A 13,101-nucleotide genomic window follows, 5' to 3' on the forward strand; every position below is an offset into this window, starting at 1 on the left:
CCTGGACTCAGGATATTTATTTAAATACTGTGTTCATGAGTTACTTGGATTAGTTCTCTTTCTTTCTCTTCCCTTTTTCTTTTCCTTACTACTTTTCTTTCCTTCTCCTTTGATGAGGTTATGTTGTTCATTTGAAATACAATTGGACTAATTTGTCTTAGTTTGCTTTCAGTTATAGATCTTTATCTCTCTTCCTATTCTACTCTGATTTTTCTTTCTGAATATGTAGAATTTCCAAGTCAAAGCATATTTTCCAAAGTCAAAATTATATAAGAGGTGTTCTTAGAGAATACCATTCTTTTCCAAATCTCTTTTGTCACGTTTGCCCTTGTGGGTAACTACCTTTGGTATTTTTTTGGCTTCTCCTTTCTGTGCTTCTTCCTGCAATGATAAACAAATGTGTATGGATTTTCCCTTTTAAAAAAAGTATTGCATACTATATACAGCTGACCCTTGAAAAATATTGCTTTCAACTGCACAAGTCCACTTACATGCAGATTACAGTATGTGCTATAGATGTACTTTCTCTTCCTTATCACTCTCTTAATGACCTTTCCTCTAGTTTATTGTAAGAATACAGTATATAATACATATAATCTGCAAAATATGTGTTAATCAACTGGTTAATGTCATTGGTAAGGCTTCCAGGTAACAGTAGGCATTGTAATGTTTTTGGGGAGTCAAAAGTTATATGCAGATTTTCAACTGCAGGGGAGGGTGGTTGGTGCCCCAACAATGGTGCTATTCAAGGGTCAACTCTATATTCTTGCATTTTTCTTTTTTGCACCTGCCACTATCTCGTAGAAAGCACTCCCTATCAGTTCTTAGAGGTCTTTCTTTGTTAGAGTAGGCAAATGCTTTTTTGAATAAGTTTTTAGTAGTAGCTTGACTTTGGATCATTTATGTAAAAATCATTTACATAATTTTAAGCCACAGGTAATAGCAAACAAAATAATCTACTTGAGAATTGGGTATGGTGCAATAACAGGCACCCAGAAGGTGCCCCTTGCCTTCTCAGGACCTTTTTTAGCTTCACTTCCCCCGACTTGAAATCTGATCATGTTGCTTTCCTACTGCTCACCTCCTGTTTTCTGTAGGATCAAGTCTAGCCTCCTGGGCTCCGACATGCTGGCAGGCCTGCCTATTGCCCCTTTCCTCTTCACCTCAGATTTTCCAGATGTTCCTTAGTCCCCCAAACTCACTGCATTCTCCTTCACCTTCTGGTCTTTGGAACTTCCCTCCCTCTTTGCATCATTCACATCACTTTATTATTTATTTATTTTATTTATTTATAAATTTATTTTTTATTGGTGTTCAATTTGCCAACATATAGAATAACACCCAGTGCTCATCCCATCAAGTGCCCCCCTCAGTGCCCGTCACCCAGTCACCCCCACCCCCCACCCACCTCCCCTTCCACCACCCCTAGTTCGTTTCCCAGAGTTAGGAGTCTCTCATGTTCTGTCTCCCTTTCTGATATTTCATTCACTCATTTTTCTCCTTTCCCCTTTATTCCCTTTCACTATTTTTTACATTTCCCAAATGAATGAGACCATATAATGTTTGTCCTTCCATTCACATCACTTTAAATGCCTCTTTACCAGGGAGGCCTTCCTTGACCCACTATTTAATTTACAACCCCCATCCCCTGCATTCCCAGCACACCCTGTGTTTCATACTTTATATTTATCATGATGCAAATTGTATGTTTGACTACTGTACATGTCACAAATGTAGAAATTGTGCATCTTCCTCAGTGATTCATTCCCTCATATCTAGCACCATATTTGTTTGATCTATGTTCGGCACTCATCGAATGCTGTGGAATTAAACTTTAAGATGGAGAATGTGTTCCAGGTTTTCTGAAGAATGAATGAATGAATGAATGGGTGGATGAGTAAGTGAAATGGTGCCAAAGCTCATTTAGGGTAGCCTATGGGTACTATGGGAGGAATTGTCATGACATGTGGATATCATTATGGTGCCTGGAGGCTCATGATGACCTTCCCATGGAGATCCAATCTTGAGGTCAGGTATTTGGAATACCAATTTGCTAAGACTACATTTCCATTTCCTGCCACCATCCGCTGTAGTCCTAGGGCTCTGTTGTTACCTAGCATCAGTAAAGGTTTTCTCCACACATTCCAAGCTCAAAGTATATGAAGAAAAAGGACAGCTAGTCCTTTTTATTCTATTGTGCCTCCAGTTTCTATAAAGAGTAGCTGTGTCTCCCTTCCTTACACTGCTATGGGTGAAAATACTTCACAAAAACTCACAGCTCTAGTAGTTCTGAAGGTCAGAAAAATTGCAATGTCTAAAAAGGTCATTTTCTTCCTGCCTCCTCTTGTGCCTTTTCCTTCCTTTCAGTGATCTTGGGTTATCAGATATTTCTGTTTACAGAAGAAGTTGGGCTGGCTCATTCCAAGTTCTTAGCAACTCTGACCAAGCGTCAGTCTGTGGGATCTTGTTTTAATGTAGGAGTGTTTTGAACTGTAAAGGAAGGTTTTCAAGCAGCCCTAGGGTCACACTCTATGACTAATGACATATACTTGGGGCAGCCTTGCCTAGGTGCCATTTCTACCCCCAAATACCAGTTGCTTGTGTAATCAGAGGGCTCTCATCTCATCCTTTGGTCACTTGATGTCTCTCCCTAAAGACTGGGGAGCAAATAATTTGCTAGGCTATATAAAGTGCCAGAGACATTCAGCTTTGGAGAATTTCTTGGTCTATTTGGACTGCTATTGCAAAATACCACAGACTGGGTAGCTCATGCGCAACAGAACTGTGTTTTTCACAGTTCTTGATCCTGGAAGTAGGAGATTAAGATATTAAAAGAGCTGAGTTCTGGTGAAGGCTCTCTTTTGGGTTGTAGGTAGCTATCTTCTTGCTGTGTACTCGCAAAGAGCAACTCTTTGGGGTCTCTTTGGAGTCTCTTTTATAAGAACACTAATGCCATTCATGAGGGGTCCACCCTCACAGTCTAAATACCTACTTAAGGTAACCCTCCTAAGACCATCACATTAGGGGTTAGGTTTCAACATGTGAATTTGGGGGCACAAATATTTGTGTGTTATTTGTCACACAAATAACAGAGGGGTGAACAGAATTTGAACACCCCTTTTATGAAATCTGGCAAAATGGCTCCAGAAAACAACTACTGGGAAGAGAATTTTTACGATCAGTATAATTTTATGTCAAGGGCTCTCCTTGAGAATCTTGGGTCAGTAAGGCTAATCACCAGCATCAGGGGCATAGGTGCTGTCATCCTGTCTATGACACAGTGTGGGGAAGCTATGTCTTTAAGGTGAAGCTACACCACCATTTTATAACTTGTTCTGCCTTTGAAGGAATTGCTTGTGCTCCTCTCTGCTGGCCTGGGAAGGAGTAAAAATGGCAAAATGGTCTGGATATTTTCTCATTGCCACGTCTTCTGTAAATGGACTCACTTGTCAAGATGATGGGTAAAGCAGTTCTGAGGGAGGAGTGAGAGTAACATGGAAGCTATACACACTCGCTTGCCCACCCCTACTTTTGTTACTGGGCAGTGATGAAAAATTAAAGAAGGTGCTGAAGAAAGAGAACTTGCTAGACTGTCCTGAGGACAGGGACAGGGACTATTTCATGCTGATAAGGTGGAATGTAGGCTCAATGAGGAAATGGTTGGTGGTGTAACATGGAGGGAATGGCCTCACATGGAAATAGTATGGACAGTTTAGTTTGAAAAGGGAGAGAATTAGAAAAAGCATGCTGTCAGGATAAAAGCTGGAGGAGCTTTGAAATTAGAGCGACCTAGGTTCAAATTCTGCTTTGGCTAATTGGCTGTAAAACGAGGCAGTGAAATGGATATAAATTATAATACCTGACTTAAGAGGTTGTATGTGTATCTTCTCTCTTCCTGATATATAAGCTGCTTACGTATTGATTCTTCACCCAACTTCCCTTTTCTAAGCCAAAGCTCTGGTATGGAAAATTTGGAATTTATCTTGCTCTGCATGGTTGAGGAAGCAATGGATTGGGTCATAATGACCCAGAAGAGGAGCTCAGAAATGGCAATCTCTCTCCATCATTGTCTAGCTGTGACTTCAGGGGAGACCGCTTGTCTTTCAGAAGCTTTTGTTTCCTTAAATACAAACTAAGGGGTTAGGATAGCTAAGTATCCTCTAGTTCTGAAATGCAATGAAGTGCCTTTATAATTTTAGGAGGCCACGGCCATCTGCCTTCGTGCTCCCTTTCTATGAAGATGATAGAAGATCTAGAGAAGAGGGTTAAGCTCAGTGATCAAGGGCAAAAGTTTGTTCTCTGGAAATCAGAATCTGTATTAAATTAATTAAACACTTTCATCCCATTTTTATAAGTCAGACCATCACACACTGCTATAAATAGACTACGTAAGTATAGATGAATGTTTTAAATATGCTTTTGTCACAGAAGCTGTGACATGAACAAAGAAACCAAAATGGACATAGATTTATTCTCAGAGTTCCCACACACATCTGGAGGGAATGTGTGTAAGATTTACAGTAATATAAGGCAAGGATGTCTAGAAAAAAAATAGAGTTTGTTTTAAAAGAAATGGTGCGCTCATGACACAGAAACCATGAGTTTGTGAGCATAGATTAGAGGCACTAATCACTTTCCTGCATCAGAAGGAACCTTACTTCTTATGAAAAGGCTAAGAATACTGCATTGACCAAAAATAAAACTGGTCTCAAAGTCATTCTAAAAATCAATGTAACAAATACATTAAAACACCAAGAACTATTTGGAGGGCCCCACTGGGCTGATTCATCCCAGGCAGAAATTACCCGGGTGTAGTCACAAAAAATTTTTGTTCTGATGGGAGGAATCGGTACTTGCTCTTCTGCTTCCCCTGGGAGTGTAGTAGGGGCCTCTTCTGGGACAGAGAGAGGTTTTTGCGTTCTCTGCATGCAGGTATCCAGCCCCTGTGGCCTTCTCACTAAGGGACAGCAGAAAGCTCTTTGTGAACAGTCTGCCAGACTCACCTGCTTCTGTCTAGACACAGGGGTGGGGAGGCCAAGTGCGTGAACTCTAATTCTGACTCAGCTACTCTGTCACTCCATCTTCCTGGTCAATACTTTTCTCCTCTTAGCATCTTCCTTCTGTAGAAACCAAATCAACCTTTCTGGTGTTGGTGCCTCAGGGACCTACTGCTGCCAGAGGCTTGGGAGATGCACATGCTTCTTTATTCATTAAATAAAATCATACAAAATAAGCAGTTGTACAAAACATGTATAGGCCAATTTAATGTAGAGAGGTTATTTTCTTCATTGTATTTATGTTTGAGTTTCTTTCTTTAAAGTTAAAAGAAAATTTCCCCAGCTATACTGAGGTATAATTGACAAAACTTGTGTAAGGTGCACAACTTGATGTTTGGATATAGGTAGGCACTGTGAGATTTTTCACCACAAATTAATTAACATATCCATTTTCTTCACATACTTATCTTTGTGTGTGTGTGGAGAAGACTTAAGATCTACTCTCTTAGGGATGCCTGCGTGGCTCAGCGGTTGGGCATCTGCCTTTAGCTCAGGGCGTGATCATGGAGTCCCGGGATCGAGTCCCACATCCGGCTCCCTGCATGGAGCCTGCTTTCCCCTCTGTCTGTCTGTCTCTCTCTCAGATTAAAAAACAACAACAAAACAAAACAAAACAAAAAGAACATCTACTCTCTTAGCAAATTTCAAGTACACAAGACAGTACTGTTTTATAGTCACAGTGCTCTAGTTTAGAACTCCAGAATTTACTCATTTTTGCATAACTACAGCTTTGTATCCCTTGACCAGAATCTTCCCATTTCCTCATCTCAGCCCCTGGCAACCATTATTATCCTCTCTGCTTCTCTGAGTGTGATTATTTTAAATTCCATATGTAAGTGAGGTCATGGAGCCTTCTCTGGCTCATCACTTACTGTGATGTCCTCCAGATTCATCCATGTTCTTGCAAAATGTCAGAACTTTCTTTGTTAAGGCTGAATAGCATTTGTTGCATATATGCACCATACTTTCTTCATCCATTCATCCATTTATGGGCATGTAGGTTGTTTTTTATATCTAGGCCAATATGAATAATGCTACAGTGAACATAGAAGTGCAAATCTTCTGAAGTACTAATTTCATTTTTCTTTGGACATATATGTGCGGAAGTGGAATTACTGGACTATAGGATAGTCCTATTTGTAGTTTTTGAGGAAACTCTGTACTGTTTTCCATAGTGGCTGCACCAGTTTACATTCCCACCAACAGTGTATGATGGTTCCCTTTTCTCCAGGTCCTTGCTCACACTTACTTCTTGACTTTTTGATACTAGCATTCTGAGACAGATGTGAGTGAGCTAGTATCTTGTTTGTAGTTCTGATATGCATTTCCCTGGTGATGAGTAATGTTGAGCACCTTTTCATATAACTTTTTTTACATTTTTAATTTAAATTCAATTTGCCAACATATAGTATAACCCCCAGTGCTCATCCCATCACGTGCCCTCCTCAGTGCCCATCACCCAGTTACACCGTCCCCCCAGTCACCTCCCCTTCTGCAACCCTTTGTTTCTTTCCCAGAGTTAGTAGTCTCTCATGGTTTGTCTCCCTCTCTAATTTTTGTCTACCTTCTGTAGCCATCTGTAGGTCTTCTTTTGAGAAATATCTATATATGTCCTTTGGCCATTTAAAATTTTTTTTTCTATTTACTAGTATGAGTTCCTTATGTAGTTTGGGTATTAGCCTCTTAGCAGAAATGTCTGCAGCAGTGGAAAAGCTGCTGGGGTCCTAGGTATGCAGGCTTTTGGAGTCTCCTGCCCTCCTTTTCCTTCTCAGGGAGAAGCTGTGCCCGGAGAACTTCTTGCAGCTGAGTGGTGCCAGTATGAGAAATAGTGATGCAGGTAAAACACGCCAGTACAGCAGATTCTTCAACAACCCAGGTTTAAGCTGCACAGGCCCAAAGATATATAGTTTATATCTATATATCTATATCTATATAGTACTATAAATGCATTTCCTTTATGATTTTCTTAACACTTTCCCTTTTCTAGCTTTCTTGTAAGAATACAGCATATAATACATATAATATACAAAATAAGTGTTAATAGGTGGTTTGTTATTAGTATGGCTTCTGGTCAGCAGTAGGCTATTAATAGTTATGTTTTGGGAGAGTTAGTAGTTACTCATGGATTTTTGTCAGCACAGAAGTTGATGCCCCTAATCCTCCGATTTGTTGAAGTGGGTCAACTCTACTTTTCTACATGTCCATCCTTAGTTTTTTGTCCTCCACTGGATTGTTGCTGCTTCTCAGTTTACTTGGGAGCTCTCCCAGAACTATTTACATCCATGAATAGTTGTTCACTCGTTGTTTCTGCAGGGGTATGAGGGCCAAGGCCTCTTACTCTTCCATCTTGCTGAACTCCTCCTCCTCCTCGGATGATATGATCTTATGTGTAGGAAACTCTGAGTGGGTCTTTGCTTTAGAAAATTTGCTTCCAGGTTGGCAGAAAACTTTCTCTTTTATTAATTAAAAATGTTTTCACTTGTGTTTCTGGTGCTTATGCCTTGGGGATTTCATTGGGGTTTGTTGGCATAATTTCAGTGGCTCTACCTTGCTCACAGAATGACATTTAAACTCCTTATCCAAATATTTGCAGCACTGGAAATCTGGCTGTCATGTACTTTTCTGTCTTTAATCTTCTGTTACTCCACATGCATCTGCTAGGCTGTTGGTTTGCCTACTGCCCCTGAAGGCCCCATCCCCATGTGTGCAGTCTTTGCAATAGCGTGGAGGTTGTCACCAGAAAAAGAACAGCAGAGTCTGACTACAAACTAATCCACCACCTTGCCTTGAAGATAGCAGAAGTTCATCTGCCTTCCTCACAATTCAGAGCAAAGGGTGCTCTCTGCAAAGAAGCAAGAAGACTAGCCCTGAAGACACTTCAGAGAATTGGTTAAGGAATAGTATCACCATTTAAGAAAAAAGTCTTTAGTCTGTGGGAGAAAAATATATAGATTTAAAAAAATCATGTCTATGACAACTGCAGTTACCAAATTTTGGCTAAAAAATGTTGAGTTGCACATATCTTACATAGAACAGGAAGTAGGGATCCCTAGGTGGCGCAGTGGTTTGGCACCTGCCTTTGGCCCAGGGCGCAATCCTGGAGACCCGGGATCGAATCCCACATTGGGCTTCTGGTGCATGGAGCCTGCTTCTCCCTCTGCCTGTGTCTCTGCCTCTCTCTCTCTCTCTATGTGACTATCATAAAAAAAAAAAAGAACAGGAAGTAGAGAGGAAAATTAGAGTTCTTTGGGAGGGTCTTGAAGACAAACCAGGTACTTCTAGGTACATAGTAGGTACACAATAAAGATTTGTTGAATGATTTTGTGATTGGGGACCAAAACAATGTCTGAGAAATGGTGGACTGACCAAGTGGTTTTCTAGTCTCTTATTAGTGTTTTAAGAGGAAGCACAAGAGTGTGCCTTTAAATAGAATATTAGAATTGTTTTCATGCCAGCCTATCTTTAGGGTAAATTAGACTGACCAAGGCAAGCGAAAAAAATGTTCCTTGTATCTTCCCAAATTCCCTCCTTATACTGAGAGCTAGGAAAAGCTGGGGTTGGGGAACTATAATTTAGAAATCTCAAATCTTCTCTCAATCCAGAAAATCTTTCCACAAAATTGGTAGAGAAAGAACACAGTTTTTTCTTTTTTTTTTCCTGAGAAGGCATTAAACCAGACTGTAACATGTATCACAGGTAAATCTGCTAAGAGATTGCAGAGATAGGAGGCCCCGTATGCAGTGAAGCAGATACAACCTCTCATAAATACATGTTCTCAAGATAAATAAGAGGATATTACAGCATCTTTTGCTGCACATAGTTCATAGTAACTGGGAGACCACCTGTCCTGATTTTATCCAGAGAAGAAACGGATTCCTCATAGAATTAGGACAGGAGGTTGTTTTGCAAATGGAAACAAGGTACCCAATAAAGTTAGGCTCTTCTCTCAAGGGAACAGGGATACAGGGGGAGCTACCTCACCTGATGTTTGCATTTCAAAAAGGATGGCTCTCAGGTTGGTGAGTAAACATTCTTGAATTGTGAGACCTGAAAAAGGTTACTTAGTCATTATAAAGTCTTACATACACTTGAAAAGGACAGAGAAAGGTTCTGAAAGAAAAGGGAGAGGTGGGGAAGATGTTTCTTTCCTTAGTTTTAACAGGGAGAATTAAACCTCTTTTGTTAATTTGTATTTGTCTTTACCCTGGAATTATTGTGCGCCAGATGTGATCCAAGTTAACAAAAATCTCTCTGTAGGTGGTGGGATGGGAGATGGAGGGGGCTCCACTTGCAAGCCAATCTGAACTGAAGACCACCCAATAACCAGGAGATAGGCAATTAAAAAAGAATCCCCTCATTTTAACTAAAGTTGCTAGATTCTCTTTTTTCCAGTCACTTCACACTATCAAGGCAAAGGAGGCTAGTAACAGCCACTCAGTTAATGTCACAAAGGCTGTTTCTGTACAACTTGGTGGAGACAATAAACAATTATTTCTCTTGGTGCCAATTTCATTTATAAGACACACTAGATATATCTCAAATCTACCTAAACATCTGTCTAAAGATATAGATATATCTGTTTATCTTTCCGCCTGTCTATCCATCTTCATACAAGCATATCGTGTTTCATTGAGCTTTGCTTTATTGTGTATCACAGATACACATTTTTTTTATAGATTGAAAATTTGTGGCAGCCTTGCATCCAGCAAGTCTATCAGTGCCATTTCTAACAGTCGTTGTTCACTTTGTGCTTCTGTGTCACATTTCGGTAATTCTTGCAATATTGCAAAGTTTTCATTATCATTTTATTTATTATGATGAGCTGTGATGTAACTATGGCCATGAACTGCACCTGTATTATATGGCAAACTTAACTGATAAGTGTTGTATGTGTTGTATAGGTTTTGCTTGTTCCACTGACTGGCCATTCCCCCATCTCTTTCTCCCTTCCCTCTGGCCTTTTTATTCCATGAGATACAATAATATTGAAATTAGTCCAGTTAATAACCCTACCATAGCCTCTAAGTTTCAAGTGAATTGAAATCATATATCTCTCATTTAAATCAAAAGCTAGACATGAGTAAACTTAGTGTGGAAGGTATGTTGAAGACCAAGAGAGGATGAAAGGTAGGCCTGTTGCACCAAACAGCCAAATTGTGAATGCAAAGGAAATTCTTGAAGGAAACTACAAGTGTTACTTCAGTGAATACATGAGTTATGAGAAAGCAAAACAGCCTTACTATGGATATGGAGAAAGTTTTAGGGGTCTGGATAGAAGATCAAACCAGCCACAACATTCTCATAAGCTAAAGCCTCATCCAGAGTAAGGCTCTGACTCTCTTCAGTTCTATGAAGGCTGAGAGAAGTGAAGAAGCTGCAGAAGAAATGCTTGAAGAGAGCAGAGGTTGGTTCCTGAGCTTCAAGGAAAGAAGCCATCCCTATAACATAGTAGTTATATGTGAAGCTGCAAGTTATCCAGAAGATCTAGCTAAGGTAATAAAAGTAGCTACCCTAAACAGCAGATTATCAATGTAGATGAAACAGCCTTCTATTGGAAGAAGATACCATCTAGGACTTTCATAGCTAGAGAGGAGAAGTCAATGCCTGGCTTCAAATCTTCAAAGGACTCTCTTATTAGGGGCTAATGAAGCTGGTGACTTTAAGTTGAAGCCGTGCACACTGACCAACCATACTGACCACTGTGAAAATCCCAAGAACCTGAAGAATTATGCTAAATATACTCTGACAGTGCTCTATAAATGTAATAACAAAGCCTGGATGACAGCACATCTGTTCACAACACAGTTTACTGCATATTTTAAGTCCACTGTTGAGATCTAATGGTCATTTAAAAAGATGCCTTTCAACATATGACTGCCTATTGATAATGCACCTGGTCACCCGAGAGCACTGATGGAGATGGACAATAAAATTAATATTGCCTTCATGCCTGCTATCACAATATCCATTCTGCAGCCCATGGATCAAGGAGTTATTTTGACTTTCAAGTCTTATTGCTTAAGCAATACATCTCATAAGGCTATGGCTGCCATAGCTAGTGACTCCTCTGATGGATCTGAGCGAAGTACATTGAAAACCTGCTGGAAAGGAGTTACATTCTAGATGCCATTAAGAACATTCATGATTCACAGGAAGAGGTCTAAATGTCAACACTCACAGGAATTTGGAAGAAGATGATTCTAACTCTCATGGATGTCTTCAAAGGGTTCAAGGCCAGTAGAGGAAGTCACTGAAGATGAGGTAGAAATAACCAGAGAAGTAGAATTAGAAGTGGATTCTGAAGATGCGACTGAATTCCTATAATTTCATGGTCAAACTTGAACAATAAAGAGTTGCTTTTTATGGAAAAGCAAAGAAAGTGGTTTCTTGAGATGGAAACTACTCCTGGTGAAAATGCTATGAAGATGGTTGAAATGATGACAAAGGATTTAGAATATTGTATAAACTCAGTTAATAAAGCAGCAGCAAGGTTTTAGAACATTGTCTCCAATTTTGAAATAAGTTCCATTATGGGTAGAATGCTATCAAACAACACCACATACTATGGGGAAACCATTTATGAGAGGAAGAGTCAGTTGCTGTGGCAAACTCCATTGTTGTCTTACTTAAGAAATTGCCATAACCACCCCCACCTTCAGCAACCACATCCCTGATCAGTCAGCAGCCATCAACATCCAGGCAAGACCCTCCACCAGCAAAGGTTACAATTTACTGAAAGCGCAAATGATGGTTAGCATTTTTTAGCAGTTAATATTTTAAAATTAAGGTATACACATTGATTTTTTTAAGATATAACACTATTGCACACTTAATGGACTAGAGTATGGTGTAAACATAGCTCTTATATACACAGGGAAACCATAAGCTTCATTTGACTCCCCTTGCTTTACTGTGGTGAACCCACAATGTCTCTGAGGTATTCCTGTGGATAACTATCTATATTAAGAGATAGGTAGGTAGGTAAGCAGGTACATATAGGCAGATATAGATATCTTCTGGCAGGCTCATGATTAACTTGAATTTGTCACAATAACTCTCATTTCGGAAACATCCACTAAAGTTCCCCCACTGTGCCAGAGCATCTCGTATTCTCATAACCACACAACACACTGTGGAAAATGAGCTCCATTTTATATGGAAAAAATCCCATCCAGGAAAGTAACTTCCACAATGCTACAAAGCTTATCATGGCTGAGCTTGGACTTGGACTGAGGTCTCTCTGGCTCCCACACTTGGCATTTTTCTATAGCACCCCATGGCCTCACAGACCCAGCACATCTCAGCGTACTAATGAGATTAAAGGAAGGCATTTCTTTTCAACAAGTGTGTTCACAGCTGGGAGAACAACAGCCTTTCAGTGCTGTATGGGAACAGTTCTGGGACCACAAGGAAAGCTAAACTAACTGAAATCCCAAAGCCCTCACAATGCTAAGACTGTGATTTTTGCTGGTTACTCCTTGACAAAACTCTACTCAGGTTCTCCTGAATTCTTTTTTAATGAGGTATAACTTTTGGGCTTCTGTGTTTTTCTTTGCATTGTCCAATTTTAGCACAAATCTTGGCAAGTTGGTTTAACTAGAACCTCCTATTCTAGATATCTGATTGTGTTCCTAATTTTCCACCATCGGCAGGTAATCTCTGATCACCTGGTTTGGTCAGAATCCCTCTGACTCCTTCTTACTTCCCCTTCATTCACTCACCTACTGTCTATAAATTCCAACTTTGCCATGCTGTATTTAGAGTCCTCCAATCTCTCTCTCCCTTGCAAGACCTCTTCACAGGGGTCCCTACACCCATTGTAATGGCTTTCCTTGAATAAAGTCTTCTTTGCTAAGGGAGGCAGGTGAGGGAAAAAGCAGGCAAGAGAAATGAGGTAATAGGAGAAAAATGCAAGGAAGAGTGGGAGCTACTTCAGAGAATTCATATGGACAGAAAGTTGAGTGATACGGGACATTACATCATAGGAGAAGTGGTGTGAGGGTCTGGCAGGAAGCAGACACCCCTGTTTGTATGTGTAGTGGCG

This window comes from Nyctereutes procyonoides, unplaced genomic scaffold, assembly GCF_905146905.1.
Source record: "Nyctereutes procyonoides isolate TBG_1078 unplaced genomic scaffold, NYPRO_anot_genome, whole genome shotgun sequence".
Classification (NCBI taxonomy): Eukaryota; Metazoa; Chordata; class Mammalia; order Carnivora; family Canidae; genus Nyctereutes; species Nyctereutes procyonoides.